General features: G+C 42.2%; 1 pseudogene; it reads left to right on the plus strand.

The window, feature by feature from the left end:
* The first annotated feature begins 6587 nt into the window (after positions 1 to 6587).
* LOC120065833 lies at positions 6588 to 18154 on the plus strand (annotated as a pseudogene).
* The last annotated feature ends 3461 nt before the right edge of the window (positions 18155 to 21615 follow it).

Below are 21615 nucleotides of genomic sequence, written 5' to 3' on the forward strand. Positions count from 1 at the left end.
ATACCAGGTTTGATTGACACAACCTTTTACATGGTGACCCCGACGTGATCTGGTAAAGGACTTCGCTGGACATTGGCGTGCCAGCAAATTGACCATTACTGTTGTCGAACGGTGTTTCTCACAAAAAAGACCGGTCAAAAAAAAAAAAAAAGGTAAGCAGATACCTATTGTAAATAACTAAAGATCTGCACATTGGCATTATCCAAATTTATTTTGTGAGATACCTGTTTGATGTAAGTAACCAAATTTTATTAGTTTATATTGGTAAATGATCATAAGGAATATATGGTGGTGAATGCAATTTTGACTGGCCAGGTATTCTATGATATAACGAACAAATGTGATGTACTGGGTGAGATGCCAAGCGTGTATGAATAAGGGTGAGATGCCCAATGGGCTATATGTCCAAAAGCATGACGGTGGGGATTAATACAACAGTGAATGAAGTGTATTAAGGTGAGATGCCGAGTTTGTATGGTGTAAGTTGAAGCTTACTGGTGTGAATGAAGATTTAGAGACGCTCAAATCGTATGAATGAAGTACACTTGATATTTCAGTAGGAGCTGGTATCAGTTTGAATGAGGTCAGGGACCTTCAGATGAGATGTCTACGTTGTATTAACTGAAACTGCCAAGTGACTGCAGTACATTAGATATTTCAGTTGGAGCTGGTATCGGTGAGAATGATTTTTAAAGGTCGCGGACCTACGGATGAGATGTCCGTAACAGAGTTATATAATTGAATATTGAGGAGGTGTGCATGGAATACGAGAAAAGTGATACAGTAAAGTACGTTAAGATTGGCCCTGAATGTATACAATTTATACACTCCCTATTATGTGCGACTGGGATTAATACACAGTTGAAAGAATTTATTATATTAGGGATCTGCTTTCCATTTAGTAATAAGTACTATAGCTGAAGAATTTTTAATTAAAGAGAGTAACAGTGTGAATGTATATCCCTATGTAAACGCATATCCTGATTTGAACTGTACTAATCTGTTAGAACATTTGATAAAATTACTAAACCTGTATATTCAAACATTTGACAAAAATTACTAAATCCGTATATTTAACCACAACGTTGAATTTAACATTGGGTATTGTGGGAAATGGACTTTCTAACTTGATTGATGAGTATTGAGTAAGGTCCATAATAAAAACGGGGAACGCGATACAATTTGAACATTCCCCACCGGGTGTGGCCGTTATTTCCTTATTCTCCCGTGTCCAATTGAAAAATTACTGTTTCAGAGTGACAAGTATATAAATAAGGATAATAGAAAAATTAGTTGAGCCCAATTTGAAACCTCAAAAGTATATTCCTATTTAAATTTACCCCAGGAGACAAATAAAAACCCTATCATGGAACACCAAAATGTTGAGAAAGTTTTAAAGACTCTGAAATCTACATTGGAGATAAATGGTGGAAAAGATGGAAAGGAATGGAAGAAGAGAGACTTCTATCATAACTTTCCATTGTGGTCTGATCAGCCACATTGGAAAGCCATTTGGATGGAGAATCTAAGGTCATTGGTAATACTGAGTTTAAGGTAATTTAATACAACAAGGCGGTGAAATTGATATTATAGTGTATTATATTTTCTTAGATGAATACGGTGAGAAAATTAGTTAGGATACGTTTAAAAAAAAAGGTAGACTCATGTTAAGTATTTAGGACATATTTTAAACCAACAGGGCAGGAAAAAAGATGAAGGTAGAAACATAGTGATTTTATAAGCATTAAATTTAATTATGAAAAGAAAAATGTTGCAGTTCTTAGGGATGGTAAATTACTGTAGATAATGGATCCCATACTATGCAACATATATTAAATTATTGATGAGACTGATTTAAGATTAACCCAGGTTATTGTTAGATAAAATACAGTGGACTCCCGAAGGAGAGATTTCATTAGTACAGAAAACATATGCTATATTCCTGATACACCATGAGCCCCCGAGAAGGCTAAAGAGGGTAACCAGTTTAGACGATGAGGATTTTGTATTAACCAAGCATGAAGGATCGCTTAATCTGGATAAGCAGGGAAGAAATTGAGATATTTGGAGGGAATTACAGCTGTATCACTGGTACAGTATTAAAAAAATAGAGCTGAACATTTTTTTAAAAGAGCTGTGTTCTGAATGGTCTTTAAGGGTTTAAAGTTCCCGGGTTTAACTACAACCTGGTATGTGTGTCACGATCATTGAACGTGATGGTATCTTTTTCTTAGTATTTACACCCGCAAGAGGTGTAAAAAGGGGGATTGTGAAGGATGGTTTTGTTCTCTTTTTAACAAAAATATATGCCTTATAGAAATAGGACATGTTTATCACAAAACATAGCGTGACTGCAGAAAAGCTGTTGTTAATCTAGGGTGTCGACTGTGCAAACCACAAGGTTGAGGAATGTGTAGGAAAAATGCTGAATAACAAGAAAACAGGAACTGAGAAATGTGTAGAAACCGACAACTCAGCTCAATCTTCACAAACACCATTCCGGACATCTGAATCCTGAGTGCTGTGGGGCTGGGACCAGCCTGGGCACCACCGATAGGCTAGCAAGTTTAAACCACGCCAGGCCAACTCTAAAGTTGGAACTACCTCTGTCACAGTATAAAAGAAGATGTCTGTACTATTTCAGTCAGTTCTCTGCTTTACCCTGCGTGGTGATACAGTGAACCCGTATATACGAAAATTGCATTTACAATTTATCACTTGTGTTAAATAAATATAATTAAAGTATATTCGGTGACTCTGAATCACATTTTATCCTGATACCAGATTTGATTGACGCAACCTTTTACACTCTTATCCGCTCGTCAACAGCCAGCCAGGGTTTCATTAAATAAGATATAGGCAATACTATTTATTGCACATTTAGGCTTAATAAAAATTATTCTTTGGCTATGTTCAACTTCAATTTACTGGCATTATGAAGAATAGCAGCCATACTCATTGTTAGACTAATATATACTTTTGGTGAATTTACGGGGCATTGCTAGATACAGATTACAAAGCCTATGCGCACCGGTTCTGTCTCTGCCTGCCCCGATTTTCTCCCTCGCCTGCTCCTCTTTCTCTTCACTGTGAAAAATCGCTAGTGTGTGTCTTGGTCTTTGGTCTGTTGTGTAGAATAGCTCAGCCTACTAATTGATAGCCCCTACTTTAGTTACATTGCAAGCCAAGAAATTGCAAAATACAGCATTGCGATAGCCTACATCTTTTGATTACCGATGCACAGTTCTGTCTGCCGACATGCCTACCTACAGTATGCTTAGCTGTGCCCCTCCCATCTCAATTTAAATTTAAGGGGCTTTATTGGCATGGGAAACATATGTTTATGTTGCCAAAGCAAGTTTAATGGATAATAAACAAAAGTGAAATAAACAATATAAATGAACAGTAAACATTACACTCACAAATGTTCCAAAGGAATAGAAACATTTCAAATGTTACATTATGTCTGTATACAGTGTTGTAACGATGCGCAAATAGTTAAAGTAATTTTGGTTCAGTCACAGTGGTCAGCTATTCTGCCACCGTGTACTCTCTGTTTAGGGCCAAATAGCATTCTAGTTTGCTCATTTTTTTTGTGTACCTCGCTCGCTAGCTAGCTTGCTCTTTCTTTGCTGTGAAAGACGCAAGAGTTTGTTTTCTTCAAGTAGTCTACGGAGAATAGTTTCCGCCGTTGTAAAAATTCTGCTATCTTGACATCCAGAAATGGGAGTCGACGGGCAAGGAATAGAGGAATCTATTCTGTTGGAGTCAACTACCCACCACTAATCACAAGACCTGTGAGTTTGCAGAAAAACAGTCGGTTTTTAGGGATGGGATAATGTTGTGTGCCCGAACAACCAGAAAAAACAATGAAGTCCAAAACACCACAAAATATCGTCATAATATATGCACGAACTCTACCGAACTTTTTCGGCTGGGAAGCATGCGAACGCCTCAACTCCCCACCTGATAAAATAACATGAAATCACGCTTCTGCTTAATAGCCTACTGAGGCATGGAATGCAATAGTTCAAACATGTCGACCATGTCCTTTTATGTATAACATGAAATTTGTAGGCTACACCAGACAAAGGCATTCATCACCGATCAAGGAGTGCAAAGCAGCAGCTGAGTACTGAGCAACAGCTACGTCGGCAGCAGCTACGGAAAAAAAGATCCTGCACATGCGCATACATCTTTAGCCAGGCAAATTGAGTTTCCAGAAAATACGGAACCGCAGCCACTCCCTTTATAGTTTTGTTTATATATTAGTTTTTATTTCTATTAGTTTCAGTTTAGTTTTCAGATCCATTTTACTTGTATTTATTTAAAGTTTTAGAAAAACATTTCTATTTCGTTTTTATGCTGTTTAATCAGCTTCTTGATTTGCCACACCTGTCAGGTGGATGGATTATTTTGGCGAAGGAAAAATCCTCACTAAGAGGGATGTTAACAAATTTATGCCCAAAATTTGAGAGAAATAAGCTTTTTTTTGTGAGTACGGACAATTGCTGGGATCTTTTATTTCAGCTCATGAAACATGAAACCAACACTTTACATGTTGCGTTTATATTTTTGTTCAGTATAGATTGATTTGATTGGGGAACGGAAAGCATGAAGTTTCTGAAGCATATGTGTGCATTAGATTTTTTTATGTCCTGTTAATATGACAATGTGTCTTCCATTTCATTCCAGGTATTTGAAGAAAAGATCTGCAGGGGAACTCCCTAGACTACACAACCACCGTCCTCATCTGCCTCTGTGGATCTCCTCTGTGTGTGAAAATGGATCCCCGATTAGTTGCCTGGCTGAAGGATCAACACACTGGACTTTAAAGATGGAGAGGAAACGCAGAAAGAAAATAAAGAAGCTCAGGCCGTGTGCAAGAAGGGCACCGATGAGCGCTGGACATGAACTATGTTGTTGATGATATTCATAGCCATATTTTTGGGCTTTTTGGGCTCTGGGCTTGGAGGGATACAGACTATTTCTAGTGAACAGAAAAGGAAAGCTTGGACCATGACCCGGGTGCCTATATGTTTCTCCATACTAGTGATTCTGCTATGTGGCAGGTTCATTCTAGTTGGGATAGAGGAAGGGGATGAGGCTGCATCCTCCATCTACTCTTCCAACCCTGATGAGACCCACAGTTCCAACTGCTCAAGTCTCACTGTAAAACTGAATTTTCCCACCAAAGTAGTCGAACATGGTAAGCTATGTTACTGTAGTTTACATACTAGAACACCAATGCCAGGAAGCTAATACTGAGGGCTGCCTCTTGGCTACTACTATGGAACTTCTGAAACATCTTGAGTGACATACAAGGTCCTTAGTCCATACTCACCATTCCCTAACAACACCTTGTCTTGTCATTATTTGGGTCAAAGCCAAATCATGTTTGTGAGATATATTCAGGCCACATTCTCTTTACGGTGATTGCCATTTATGACACGTAAGTCAAGTTTATCTTTCTGTTTTATGGTGTTTGTTCAATGAATTGTCACTCATTGGCCACAGACCGATAACACAACGTGCACTTGGCAGGACTATCACTGCCATGCTTCTCTACTCTATCTGGCTGGAGGTTCCCACATGGCTTGGCAGACTTTAGCCCAGGGTTATTCAACTCTTACCCTACAACGTCCGGAGCCTGCTGGTTTTACCTGATAATTAATTGCATCCACTAAATCAGTTCCTGATTAGAGGGGAATAAATAAATAAAAGCAGTGGAACTGGCTTCGAGTTCCGGAGGTCATGTTTACACTTGACACTTACATGTGACTTCTTCAATCAGAAAACGAAGATCGCATTGAAAAGACTGGTCTAGACGCACAAGTCGATTTGTGGTCGGATTGTGTACAGATCTGTGCGGATTTCTCCTTAGTACGGACGCAATCAGGCTACCGAAAGCTCATACAGTGGGCGACATCATCAGCACTACTCCCACATGTCTCAAACGTGTGTTTTGGGACCAAGAGGCACCTTTTAATTATAACTTTGGAGGAAATACTTTCCTAGCGTGTAAGGAACGTGTTTGCTGGACTCATAAATGCTAGCCATCTAGCTAATATTTAGGAAAAGATTGTTTGGCTAGAGTTATGCTAACCTGTTTGCAATCCCTTTAGCCTTACTTGCATGCTTGCTTGCTGGCTAGCTACAGAGGTTAGCTACTGCCATCAGTTGTTGTGGTATTGTCAAATTTCGCCTATTGCACCGTTTGTAGAATGCATGCTGCTATTTGAATATAGCGCCTGTAGACTCATTTAAATGTAGGTGTAGATGCATGACACGTTCGGAATTCCATGGTCAGAATACTAAAGCTGCATGAACTGTCAAGTCTAGACACGGCCAGAGTTGAGTTTGAGGGCTTTAGCTAAGCTGTTGTTGGATCCTTCATTGTTCGGTGGAGTATTCATTGGCTTTTGTCCCAGAGCGTACATACCACCCTCCTTCCTCTTAAATGTCCAGTGCTCCAGTCAGAGTAGTCTGTCTGGGATGCATGTCTGTGCAGTCCTGCTGGCTGAGCACCATGCCAGAATATAACATGGTATTTATATTCCGCAGCCCTATTTTTCAATGAATTCCTAATGACCCAGTGAGAGCAGTGCATTGTGAAGCAGGGCGAGGGGTCATCATGACAGAGTGGTCGGGCTAAGCGGTCCAGATCATGTGACGGGCCTTCTACAGAGTCAATAAAGAATTGGCTTGTAGTTTTGTCTCTGCCAACACATTCGTACTAAATTCATGAAAGTTAAGCTGCATTGGTACCACACCTAAGGGGTCTTTGCAATTGTACACTGACAATGGCACAATGTAGCTAACAAAGTTATTCAGTATGATTTGATTCTAGGCCTCCTTTTGTCATCCATTGCTGTTCTTATGGACTTTTATTTCACTGTTTTGGTTATTTGCTTTTGCTCAATGGTTAGTGTTAATTCTCAAGAACTGTGTAGTCTAGTTAGATGTTATTAAAGTTGTTTGTCAGTCAAATGTAAAAGGGCTTTATATTTCCCTATTGCAATTAAGTGATAGCATAGGAACTGCTAGTATAATGCTGCACTATTGTGTCCTGTACCAGCCCAGAGATGTAACTGGGCATTTTTTTTTTCTAGAAACAAGAGAATCAGTCACTTCATCAGTAGTGCTCTGCGGAGCGCCGAGGCCCTGGACTGGGGCATCGTGCTCCGGGAGAACCCAGCCAGTGACTTCCCCAGTGACTTTGAAGTGGTGCAGATCCGCCAGGCCTCTCACAGCAGCCTGCTCACCCTGGAGGACCACCCCTACATAAAGAGGGTTACGCCCCAGCGCAAGGTGTTCCGCACACTCAAGTATATGCCTGACTGTGAGTCTCCATCTCCACTCAGCCCTGCTTTTCTTGTTTTAACTGATCCACATACTTTACGCTTTGTCATATGGACTGTCCCCATATCCCACGTGTGTCAAGTCGTATAGCTGCCCCCAAATCAAATCAAATTTTATTTGTCACATACACATGGTTAGCAGATGTTAATGTGAGTGTAGCGAAATGCTTGTGCTTCTAGTTCCGACAATGCAGTAATAACCAACAAGTAATCTCCGGTCATGTTTTTCTGTGTTTGATCACCCCCCCAAGTCTTTCCCCCTGGTAAACTCACCATGTTATTGTCCCTCACTTGAAACCGTGCCATGAAACTGTTTGATCTCACATGTCCACTCACCAAACTGCTCCCATACACACAGACTCCTTTCAGTCAGAGGTAAATTGGTGCTTCTTTTATCTCTGCTACACAGTAGCTTTAGTTTGGTCAGTGTGCTTTTGTTTCAGTGCTCCAGGCAGTTTCAGTGCTCTGTTCTGTCACTGTGTTTGGACATGTTAGACGTTTAGCAGGGATCATATATCATGCAGCTCCAGAGCACTGTGTGTGCCCGGTGGTTGGTAGAAACTCCTCTCAGGACCTGGGTTGGAATGAGAGTGCTGTGTCTGGGCACATTGGAGCCCCCTCCACCCCAGAGCCCTAAATAGTCGTCCTCCTCCAACCACCTAGTCTGCATCTGTAGTGCAGGAATCACTCACCACCACAATGACCATGCTGCACTACAAACCAACACCAGTACCACTAACTGCCACCAATTTAAACATGATTTAATTGAAAGGGGACATTTAAAATGAACTTGATGGAAGAGGAGTGCACTTAAAAATCACAGTGCTCTCCTTGCGTGATGCGAGTTGATGAACCATTTCATAGTTTTCAGTGATGTTTTATTCCATTGATATTAATCAGACTAAAGTTATCTCCACAGGTTGACCTCCTGGATCCATTTAGAGATGGTAATACTTATGAGCAGGCAGTGGCGGTATCATCATCTGTTAGAGTGACTAAGAGAATAGAGTGTAAAATAATTACACTTCATAGTGGAGACATCAGCAGCTCTGTCAGTGTCAGTGTCACTGAAGACTGTTACTGCAATAGGGCCATTTCACATGATTAGGTCAGTGGTGCTTGTTAGTCACCCACCACCATCTCCTATATCTTGTCTCTGAATATTGTAATGGTCTGGTCACAGAGTGCTGTTTCATTTGGAACCCAGTCAAGTTCAATGAGCTAATGTATTCTTCATGATTAACTAAATTCAGTAGCTCGTTAACATGCAGATTATTTTAAATGAGAACGAAAGAGGTTACTTCACTGTATGCAGAATAGAGATTTCATATCACATTGGGGAGCTATGAATTTCTCTCAATATTGTGCGCACACTACCAATGTATGACTGAATGTTTGTTTTTCACTCCTGTCTATTTCAGCAACGATTGTTCTTGACGTTTTCCTCTCTTGTCATCCCTGCCCGTCAGCGCCGGACCCCGGGGAACCCTGCAATAACGACACCCGCTGGACCCAGAAGTGGCAGTCATCCCGGCTGCTGCGTCGGACTAGCCTGTCTCTGGCCCCGGGCTTCTGGCATGCCACGGGCCGCCACTCCAGCCCGAGGCTACTGAGAGCCATCCCCCGACACGTGGCCCAGGCTGATGTCCTCTGGCAGATGGGACACACCGGTGAGGACAGACAGCAGGGGGCACTGTGTCTGTCTGGTTAATAACAGGTTGTGTGTAAACAGTTGAATGGGTGTGTTTGTGGTCGTTTACATTAACGTGTCTTGTGTACATGTTGTAGTTTGTGTACATTTATTTTCTGGTTTATTCTAACTGTCCGTATTCTCTGTGTAGATTCCGAAGTGAAGGTGGCTGTTTTTGACACAGGACTCATCGAAAAACATCCACATTTTAAAAACGTGAAGGAGAGAACCAACTGGACCAATGAAAAGACACTTGATGATGGTAGGATCATGGGTACTAAGTGAACCCTCTCCTCTCCTTGTGCTTTAGTAATGTGATCTGTTTCTGTGCTGTGGCCATTGACACTACGTTTGGTCTCGTCCTTCTCTCTCCAGGGCTGGGACATGGTACTTTTGTGGCAGGGGTCATTGCCAGCATGCGAGAGTGCCAGGGCTTTGCCCCTGACTCTGAGTTTCACATGTTCAGAGTGTTCACCAACAATCAGGTCTCCTACACCTCTTGGTTCCTGGATGCCTTTAACTATGCCATTCTGAAGAAGATTGATGTCTTAAACCTCAGCATCGGCGGTCCAGACTTCATGGACCACCCCTTTGTTGATAAGGTGAATAATAAAGAATCCCAAAAGCATTTAAACTGATTTACTTTTCTAAAAGTTTATTTTGCTGAAAATGTGTGTTTGTGTGTGCCAGGTTTGGGAGCTGACTGCTAACAGAGTGATCATGGTCTCTGCCATTGGGAACGATGGACCACTATATGGGTGTGTTCTCACACCTAGAGGAGGTGTGGTGGTCAAAAGGGCGTAGCATTGATTATTACAAGATACAGATTAGTTTAAAGGAAAGCCAAGATGTAATTATTATTTTACATACATTTTCAATTCCATACGTATCCTAGCCCCCTGAACAATCCAGCGGATCAGATGGATGTGATTGGGGTCGGTGGGATAGATTTTGAGGACAACATTGCCAGGTTCTCCTCGCGGGGGATGACTACATGGGTACGTCTCACTCACAGCATAACCTCTCAAATGTCTATCTGTGTACTCTTACCTTTCATAGTAATAGTAAACTGAACTCTGTTCCCCAGCCTACCTATTATCAGTTCCACACTAGACATCTAACCCTGCGTCTCTGACACTCAGCCATAAGAAAACACTGAGAGTAATTGGATGTGTTCAGACCGTATGGCAGCATATGGCACTCCCTAACCTTTTTTTTGTGGGACATATAAATGAGGAATGCAAACATTGTCATATCTCAGTTTACTTACGGCGCTGCCTACTCCTGATCATTCGTTTTTCAAATAATATGAGCAAAAAATATTTTGCTTTGTCTGGGACGCTAAACCAGACAAGATAAAGCGTGCCCATCTATATAATGAATATGAACTGGGTGGGTTAAGATTATTAAATATAAAAAGCACTAAACCTTAATATTAAAGTTTCACTTATACAAAAGTTTTAAATGAAGCCTAAATGGTTCTCTTTTCTTAGATTACTAAGAAAAGCTCATCCATTGTTTACAAATTGCCTTCATGCCTTTGTGCAGATTGCTATGTCTCATTTTCGATTAATTGAAAATTAAACCTTTTTCAAACAAGCATTGCAGAGCTGGTTTCAATTTCATCCCCCTGAAAAGATAAACAAATATTACAACAAATGTTTGGTTGAACTCAAATGTGCTGGTTGATAAAAGAGCTCTATTTATGGAAAATATGTTTTAAAAGCTATTTAAAAAAAAAAAAAAAAGATATTGTAAATTGGGATGGGGAGTTATGTCTTTCATGGAGTTATCAGAATTGTATGGGATGGTCTGCTTAAGATTACAACCAATTGATGACAGCATTACCTAGAAGGGAACTGGTCTGTCCAATATAAAGGATCAAAACTGGCAGAGGAATAAAAATAGGAAAGTATACCAGTTTCATTTGAGGACCAGGATGTTGACAGCTGTGCCATACAGATTGCGAAATAGTTGGGAAGAGATTTTTGATGTAGATATTCCATGATACAGGATGTATGAGTTGATGTATAAAACAACGTAAGATTCAAGACTGTGCTTTTCAGCTAAAATGATTGTACAGAATTCTTGCTACCAACAAAATGTTGAACATTTGGGGCATATCATCGCAGCTCTGCAGATTTTGTTGTGAGGATACAGAATCAATAGATTTGTTATGGTCTTGCCCTCAGGTAGACTGTTTCTGGTCTGTATTGGTAATTGACCCTAGAAATAGCTTTGTTGTGAGATCTGGAGAGACCTGGTCAGTCAAATACCAATATACTAATACTCTATTTAATTTTACTCCTTTTTTCTCCCCAATTTCGTGATATCCAATTGGTAGTTAGTCTTGTCCCATTGCTGCAGCTCCCGCACGGACTCGGGAGAGGTGAAGGTCGAAAGCCAGGCGTCCTCCGAAACACAACCCTACCAAGCTGCACTGCTTCTTGACACAGTGCTCACTTAACCCAGAAGCCAGCCGCAGCCGAGGAAACACAGTACAACTGGTGACCGAGTTCAGCGTGCATGCACCTGGCCCGCTAAAAGGAGTCGCTAGAGCGTGATGGGACAAGGACATCCCGGTCGGCCAAACCCTCCCCTAACCCGGATGACGCTGGGCCAATTGTGCACTGCCTCATGGGTCTCCCAGGCACGGCCAGCTGTGACACAGCCTGGGATCGAACCCGGGTCTGCAGTAACTTAGACTGCTGCGGTCTAAGTAAAAGTATTTATCTTCAACTCGCAATCTGTGGATACTATTCAATAGATTCAAATTGTATGTTAAACATCACAGCATAGTTGAAAGATGTATGAAAATCTGAAGAGGGTGGCCAGCAGAGATTGGTGGGATGGGCTGAGGGAAGCTGAGGGTTGGGATGTGGATTTGGAGACAAGTGGGAGTGGAGTTAGAATGACGGTCAAAGATATGTTTTTTTTTTTTTAAATGTATGAAAAAAAAAGTTTGAATGACACTAATCTAATGCCTGTTTGCCTGAGGCTGATGCCGCGCAAGTGTTTGTACGCGTGTACACATGCATTCAAACGTGCACATATGGAGAATGGAATTATTTTATTATGATTTTGTTTTCGGGGGGGTCTCAGATGGTTGAGGGGCAGCTCTCAGGGAACTGTGGGGGGGATCTTGGAGGGCTGGTGGCCTGGCGGTTGGGAGCTTGAGGAAGGTTTTTGACCTTGTGGGAGATTTGTTGACGTGCCCTTAAGCAGGGCGTTGCTTCTGTGGGTCGCTCTGGATGGGAGTCTGTTAGATGACTTAATGTAAATGTTGAGCGGCTTCGCTGCAAGTGTCTCTTTCTCCCATGTTCTCTCTTTCCCCTATACTCTTTATTCAACATGATTCTCTCTGCCTGCTGTTTTAGGAGCTGCCTGGGGGGTATGGCAGAGTGAAGCCTGACATTGTGACCTATGGCTCTGGGGTGAGGGGCTCAGGGATGAAGGAGGGCTGCCGCTCTCTCTCAGGAACCAGCGTAGCATCACCTGTGGTGGCAGGCGCTGTGACCCCACTGGTGAGGTGAGTTCTCACAATCTGTACCTTAACAGGTGAATTTATGTTCGTGTGTGTGTGAAAAAGTCTGTCTCTTGTTCCTTGCCTGGCTGTCTACACTTCTTTTCCCCTGGCCCCTCCCTCCCGCATGCTCTTAGCACTCCCCCACTTTCTCCACAACTCACTCACTCACTCACTCACTCACTCACTCACTCACTCACTCACTCACTCACTCACTCACTCACTCACTCACTCACTCACTCACACATACACAATATATTATTCATGGTCAGACTTTGCTTTGTGAGAGATGTTGCTGCTTTTTATCTGTGAGCAGAATAACTTCAGAACATACTCTAACAAGAAGTGGCTGCTGCATTACCTACCAGAGGCATTATTCGTTTCTACTGAAATGCTGAAACATGGCTAATGGTGAACATTCTTCTATAGTCTGCCAGCAGTTCACTCAATTTATTTGGTTCAATAATTACCATTACAACACATCTCAATGGGTTGTCATACATCTTGTCTGTAAACATTATGCTACAGTCTGGTGTATAGGCATAGTAGCATTAAAGCATTTGATTGATAAGTTAGTCTACTTGTTCTGCAGGAGACACCTTACTCAGCAGTATTTCTTTAAGAGACCATGAACACCTCATTCGCAGTGTTAGTGACAGACTAAGAGTTATCGGCTGAATTGAAACAATTGTTTTCAGGTTCAAGATGCAGTTACAATTTAACAGAAAGACTGTGTCTGTGTGTAAGTGGTCTGATGATGCTGTTTTTTCCTGTGGACCCTTTGGGATAAATGAAATCGATAGATATCCTTCACTTCAAAACAACAAGAACACAGACATTTAACAGAATCAATCTACTTTCCATCCAGGGAAAGAGCTGACACACTTTCACCTTTATCTCCACTTCCATTTGTCTCTTAAGATCCAGACTGAGTTTAATTCTCACATCTCTTACAAATGGGTTTATTGCACCTAAATCTCCGTCTCGCAGTCTGTCTGTTTCTAAAACCTCATCCCTCTCTTTCTCATCATCTGTTGAGTCCGATGGAAGCTCTGCTTTTTATTCCTCATCTTTATTGATCATTGAAACATAATGCAAAGTTAATGTAATAGTTGTTAACCCAGCTGTGTCTCTCCTACAGCACGGTGTTGAACAGAGAGCTGGTGAACCCAGCCAGTATGAAGCAGGCTCTGATCGCCTCAGCACTGAGGCTCCCTGGAGTCAACATGTTTGTACAGGGCCACGGAAAACTGGACCTCATCAGAGCCTACCAGATCCTCAACAGCTACAAACCCCAGGCCAGGTACTGCACACACTCCACACGCTCATCATACACTTTGTTTTACATAGTATTCACTTTGTTATATGTTCACTCTTAACTACTTGAAAGGTTCTAGCAATGTCCAGCGGTCCTCTTTCATAACTCTGACCTGATCATGTTGATTTGATCCTGTTTGTCTTTAGTCTCAGTCCCAGCTACATTGACCTGACTGAGTGTCCCTACATGTGGCCTTACTGCTCCCAGCCCATCTACTACGGTGGCATGCCCACCATCGTCAACGTCACCATCCTCAATGGCATGGGTGTGACGGGCAGGATTTTGGACAAGGTACTTTTGTATTGAAGGCTTTAGGTCTCATGTCAAAACATAAATAATATAAATTGATCTGACATGCTGTGTTTATTTTTTTTTTTGTGTGTCATCCTCCCGTTTGTTGACATTTTCCTTTCTTGTGCTCTCCAGCCCATCTGGCAGCCTTACCTATCACAGAATGGTGACCACATTGATGTGGCAGTCTCCTATTCGCCAGTCCTCTGACCCTGGGCTGGATACCTGGCAGTCTCCATCTCTGTCGCCAAGAAATCTGCATCATGGGAGGGGATTGCCCAGGGTCATGTGATGGTGACCGTGTCTTCGCCTGTTGGGAATAATGTGAGTAATAACCAGGATATGTTTCGCGTAGTTACCGTATCTCACCATTCACTTTTATTTTTATGTTATTTCTGTAATCTCACATTGCCATCCTCTAATGTAGATTTATAACCAGAGGGCACAATATTTAGATACTACTGTTAGGGTTAGAGTTAGCAAGCTACCTACTAGCAAAGTAGCTTGCTGTATCCTGGGTCAATGGTTCAATGTTCTGACCCTCATTGTTGTTTAATTCCTCAGTCTGAGGTGGATGGGGAGATGACCTCTACGGTTAAATTGCCAGTCAAGGTAAAGATAGTGCCCACTCCTCTTCGTAGTAAGAGGGTTCCGTGGGACCAGTACCACAACCTGCGCTATCCGCCTGGCTACTTCCCTCGAGAGAACCTGCGCATGAAGAATGACCCACTGGACTGGTGAGTTCTTTGGGCAACTATTTAGCTCTGTATCACTGTTTAGTTTTAAGAGAAGATTAGGCTGTTTGGGGTCATTGCAGTGCAACTCTTAAAACGTGCCTATAGAGGGTGCCATATAAGAGCAAGCCAGACCTTTTTCCCCTTTACAATCATTGCTTTTTTTTGTGATTGGTGTCTTGTCTGAATAATTTGTAGGAATGGAGATCACATTCACACCAACTTCAGGGATATGTACCAGCACCTGAGGAGTATGGGTTATTTTGTGGAGGTTCTGGGTGCACCCATCACCTGCTTTGATGCTAATCAATATGGTGAGAATATGTTTGCTATTTTTGTCAGTTGACTGTGATCTAACATATTTTAGAGCGGGATATGGGGGTGCAGCACATGAATGAATGGCTTATCATGCTGTCATTGCTTACAGCAATAGTTCCAGTGCCTACGCATGCATAGCAGAGCATGTTTTTCTGTATCTGGTCTCGGGCTGACATTTCCTGTGTGTGTTTAGGGACATTGATGGTGGACAGTGAAGAGGAGTACTTTCCAGAGGAGATATCAATGTCTCGCCACAGCTTGGTTAAGGGACTGTCTCTCATCGTCTTCAGTGACTGGTACAACATTTCTGTCATGAGGAAGGTCAAGTTCTACGATGAAAACACCAGGTAGGTATTATAACACCACTTTGTATCTTCTCTGAATCTCTCTCCTATAGTCCTCATTAAAACATCAAAGGACAGACAGGGCGTCAAGCCTCAGCATAGCCTGTGTCAATAGGGGATGGCGGTAGCTTCGAGGTTAGAGTGGGACATCAACCAGAGGGTTGCCGGTTCGAATGCCAGTGCTGATGGGGTGTAAAATCAGGCGCGAGAAAGCCGTCAATCTCAGGAGTCACCTACTGCCGAGGAACTAAACCAGGCGTCCATTTCCTTAATGCACACAGTTTTTGCTTAATAAAAATGTTAGACTACCACACTTTATTGTGATTTAGTAGGACCAGTATAAACATAAGAAATCCATCGCAGATCTGACTTGCAAAGACTAGGCTGCCTTATCATATACCCCAGATTTCTCGCTTCAGAACTATGTCTATGGTAACCTCAAACAATTAATTTAGACGCAGCGTTTATTTGAAACAGGCGTTTATTTGCTGAAATGTGTGCCGATGCCCAGCATATTAGCATAGCCATGACATCAGTCAAAACAAGACATGGTATCAATAACGAGACGAGCTGAAATGAGCCATCTACGATTCCCCCAATGGCAGCTTCTTGTCATTGTTGCTAGCTATCTGACCATCCAGAATCATAGCAACACACTGCCCCATCGATGTGTGCACATCGTTTGTGACGTCAGCCAACCCATCTGTTTTAAAATTGGCCTTTCATTTGTATCCCCTCTCATGGGTTGAATATGTTCTCCTCAGGCAATGGTGGATGCCAGACACAGGGGGCGCCAACGTGCCAGCTCTGAATGATCTGATCTCTGTATGGGCGATGGCCTTCAGTGATGGGCTCTGAGGGAGACTTCACCATGGCAGACCATGACAGTAAGAACACACACGCGCTCACACACCCTCATTCACTCGCTGTGCCACTCATTTGTGTGTAAATCTAGAAAATGAATCAAGGTTAGATGGATTAATAAATGTTATATTATTTAGTGTAATGTTTAAACTCGTCTGTCTCCTCATTGTACTATGCATCAGGCTGCAGTATTGCAAAGTTTCCAGAAGATGGGATTGTGATTTCCAAGACCCTAAAGGATCAAGGTATTGCAAACACCCACTTCCACCTGACAGCTGTTACCATGGAGATGTTGCTGTATATTCTCATGTTTCTCTTCTTGTCTTTCTCACATATTCACCCCCCCTCTTTCTTTTTCTTCCTAAGGGCTGGAGGTCTTGAAGCAGGAGACTGCGATTGTGGAGGGTGTTCCCATACTGGGAATGTACCAAACACTGTCTGAAGGGGGAGGTCGGATAGCCCTTTACAGAGACTCACTGTATAGATGACAGTCACAGGCAGAAAGGTAGAGACCCCACCTGCATTTTCAGATATCTAAAACCATATCTGAGAAACTGTCAGTTATTGAAAATGTAATGATTTAAACTTATCTTAAATGATCAGTTGGTGTGGTTTTGACCGTTGTGTGTGTGTGTGTCCCATAGATTGTTTCTGGCTACTGGATGCTCTCCTGCAGCTTGACACCTCCCAGTCTCACCCACTCCAAGAGCAGGGTGGCTCCTCCTGCTAGCTCCGACCGCCCCCTGCCAGAGAGACTGGAGGGTAAGAGAAAGCCTTCAAACATATCCAGCTCAGCACTTGTTTCAGCTTTACACACTTAGTAGCTATCCTCCTCCAGGTAATCATTTATATCGGTATTCAAGGGTATTGGAGGCTCACCTGGGAGACCCAAAGCCACGCCCACTCCCTGCCTTCCCTCACCTGTCATGGTCCAAGCCACAGCCACTTAACGAAACGGCACCCAGGTGTGTGCCGATTCTCTAAGCCATGTAACAATGTTCCTACCCCCTGAAGTGTTATTCCTTTGTTCATTTCCATCTCCTGCATTTCCTTTCATTTTCTATCAAACATATGGGGAGATTATTTTGAATACACTCAACTGTTAATTTCCATATTGATAAGTAAGTGTCGTAATGTGCATCCATGCCTTTGTTACACAGTAACCTATGGAAGCACCAGAAGCTGCTATCTATTGACATGGACAAAGTGGTGCTGCCCAACATCAGAAACTACAGACCTCAGGTCCGGCCTCTGTCTCCTGGGGAGAGTGGAGCCTGGGACATCCCTGGAGGTGAGAATACATACCGAGTAGCGTTATCACCTGCTCAACAGCACATGTTTCAGAGGTACTGTGTTCTGAGTCCGTTTGTAAAATGCACACAAACTGTTTGAATATCTAAGAGATCTGTTTTTTTTGTCTAGTCATTGTCCATTTTGACAATGCTAATATGTGCTGCTTCCTGACACCCATGTCATCTCCCCAGATATAATGCCAGGACGCTACAACCAGAAGTGGGCCAGACCATCCCCATGTTTGCCTTCCTGGGAGCCATGGTTGTGCTGTCCTTCTTTGTGGTGCAGCTCACCAAATCCAAAAGCAAGCCCAAACGATGGAAACCCAGAGTCAAACGTCCAACTTACTTTCAGCAGCAACAACTGGCACCAACACCACAGACTATTATGCCAAAGTACACAAGGCCCTGAACTCTGGAAGACTATGCTGAGACCATGTGTGCTTCTGCCTTTGAGTTGTGGCTGTTGGATGAAGGTTCATAGGCAGGTTGTTTGTCTTTGAAATATACAGCCTACAAACGCAGTCAATGTTTTCCACAGGATCTTGCCTCCACTCTTCAAAGGAGCTTTTCTTTCCACTGACCAAATGGAGTTTGATTGAAATGTCTGTCCACTTTTTGTATTTATTGAATCTGCATCGTCCCCCGATTGACCTCATCTTCCCTGTGTTCTTTTAAAGTCAGATTAACTGATGTACTGATATCCTTATTTAGTACTTTTTGTTCAGGCAATTATGGGTTGCTTAATTGTTTGTCTTGTTTGTTTTTATATTTTGTATAATGAGCTCTGGTGAGGCATTCTAATATCCATCATGATTTAACTGTTAATGGAGTAGCATTGGCAAACTTTTCAAATTAATTATGAAGTGTAAGCCTTGGGTCCCTTGTTTATTTTTGTAATGTTTGGCATTCAGAAAATTAACAGTTGGGAAATCTGTGTTAAAGTATGTTGAGGAAAGCTACGACATGCAAAACCTTAATCTAAATGTATGATTTCAAAAGTGTTCTAATGTCGAAGATGACCCACATCTCTCATCTATATACTGCCCCATCCCAAATGGCATGGGAATGATAGGCAGCATCTGAATTGATGAAATTATATTGTTTATCTTTCCCATTCATTTGGCATTGAGCCATGTAGCTGGGTGCCTCGATAGCTCTACACAACAGATGGACATGGACCCATCTTCACAATAAACCACTTGAGGCCTGAAAGTGGTTTAAGTGTGCTATCAACATATTTGTGGCAACTGAAGATCAGTTTCAACAACAGCATCTGAAATGTAATCTTCAGCTAAAACAAGATGAATGGCCTTGTCATGATCTGTCAGCATGAGTGAGTGGTTTACAATCCCTCTTGGTAAAATAGCTGTCTTCCTAAGTGGCTACATTCTTGATCAATCTCTTGCATTCATGTACTTTGGTGTTTGAAACTGTCCCACACAGTGTAATTGTTATATATGAAAAGAGTTGGGATTTTCTACAGAACTGCATTTTTATAAGTGGTTCACATATCAGAATAACCTCGGTGGTGTAATCCCATACCAGAGATGCTGAAGGTCCCCATCCCACTATAGCCTGCCTCAAATTCCATCAGAGCTGTCTGAGGATCAGTTGCCTTGGTTGTGAAGTAGACTAATTCCATTAAAGGTGATGGGGGCCGGGCGGTCCTGCTAAATCCCCAGCTTGATCCACTTTTAATGGGGGAGAATAGCCTGTGAAAATGTCACTGGTCCCTCTCGGATGACAGCCCACAATGGATGCTAATTACCTGGAGAACATGGGAACTGACCCTGTGATCTGTGGTTGAATGGATTTAAAAAAATCTTGTGGCGTGAAATCACATGCCCTCTTTTCCCTTGGAAGGTTCCCAGCAGCCAGGAAAAGTAGCCAACGATTTCTCCTGCTGACATCTCCGAATATGACAGCCAGCAAATTCATACCTACAGGCTTCACCACCACAGACCTGAAGGGTATTCTATGATTGAAGCTAGATATACTCCGGGTTTTCTAAAGCTAGCCAGCTTCAGTTATCTTCACATTCCAGCTCAGGTTTCATCTGTTCTATGACGGTGGGTATTGCTCGTACGACTGCCGCTAACTCTAGCAAGCTTGTAACTGTGCTTGCATGTCGAACGCCAAACTCTTCATTGAGACCATGCTTACACAACCCAGGGGCAAGGCAGTGCCACATTTTCATTATTGCCAAAATGAAAAATTATCTTGCAAATTCAGCAGGCTATGGTGTGAAAAAGGCTATTAGAAGTGCTGCAATTTAACCTTGCTTGAGTTGGCGGCAGCTGCATGATCAATATCCACCTTCGTAGTATGGATGAAGCTTGAACGTGAAGCTAACTGAAGCTTGCTAAATTTATAAAAGCTTGAGTAGATCTAGCTTCAATCGTAATATACCCCTCTGGTTGGCAGGGACCTCGGCCCTAGTGATGTACTAGGCCATCCGCTCTCCGTACCACCCTCTGTATCGCTTTGCAGTCATGAGCAGTGCAGTTGCCATACCAAGCAGTCAAGATTCTCTCAATGATGCAGCTGTAGAACTTTGAGGATCTGAGGGCCCATCCCAAATCTTTTCAGCCTCCTGAGGGGGAAGAGACACTGTCGTGCACTCTTCAAGGGTGTGTGGATCATGTTAAGTCCTTAGTGATGACCATGTTAATTAAGTCCTTATGATATATATACCCACTTATAAATGCCTCACGTGTTATGTCAATGTTTTTAAACAACCTAAATGTATACTGTATAGCCTCAAGACATGGTTAAAATTATACATTTGATATCATGGATGGTCAGTGCTTGCATCCATAGCTCTATAAATTTGAGTGGTTACATTTCTCTAGCCCCAAGGGTGCTTTGTTATAGTTTCAATTTAGGATTCTAGTTTAGTAATTAATATTGGGCACTAACAGTGTTTGTACATGTGGTAATTCATAAAGGCAAAGATTATGTATTATATTGACAAGATAGTCCAGTGACTGCTCTAACAATGGAAATACAGTACATGTCCTCAAAGATGGAAGGCAGGTGGGAGAGGGCAGATACAGTTGTGAACAACAGGCACTGTGTTCCTGCAGGAGAAAACCACAGTATGGCATCTGAGCTGATCATCATGAACTTCATGTAGTTACATCAGCCAAAACAGTAAGTTAAAATCAGCCTTTTTATTGTTATGGGTATACTTCACCAAAATCCTTTCCTGTTCACTGTAAGGCAGATGTAAGCTATACTTCTCTGAATGTATACAGGTGTAGGATCTGTAATTTGATCACCCTGTTGTTGCTGGACATTTCCTCCACTTTCCTCCACTGTAAGACTTGATTTCCCCTAACAAAAAATGTATCAAACTTTACAAAAATATATAATTATAATCCACGCAATAAACTGTTCCTGCAGGATTATTTTCCTGCTGTGAGAAAATGTTCAAATTAAGATCCATCTGTGTGTGTGTGTGTTGATCAATTAAATGAAACCAGTTTAATATTATTTGTGTACTAATTCCCCCCCACACTCCCCTACTCCCCACAATCCCTACTCTCAAATAAATATATATTACACACATACACAGTGGCCAGTTTTTATTAGGTACACCTATCTATAGTAGTACCGGGTTGGACCCCCCTTTGCCTCTAGAACAGCCTGAATTTTTTGGGGCATAGATTCTACAAGGTATGGCGTTCAAACATTGTTCAATTGGTATTAATGGACCTAACGTGTGCCAGGAAAGCATTCCCTACACCATTACACCACCAGCCTGTACTGTTGACACCAGGCAGGATGGGGCCATGGACTCATCCTTACTCTGCCATCAGCATGGAACCGGGATTTGTTTTAGGCGATTTTTTTCTTCCACTCCTCAACTGTCCAG

The sequence above is a fragment of the Salvelinus namaycush genome, chromosome 21, assembly GCF_016432855.1.
Source record: "Salvelinus namaycush isolate Seneca chromosome 21, SaNama_1.0, whole genome shotgun sequence".
Taxonomy (NCBI): Eukaryota; Metazoa; Chordata; class Actinopteri; order Salmoniformes; family Salmonidae; genus Salvelinus; species Salvelinus namaycush.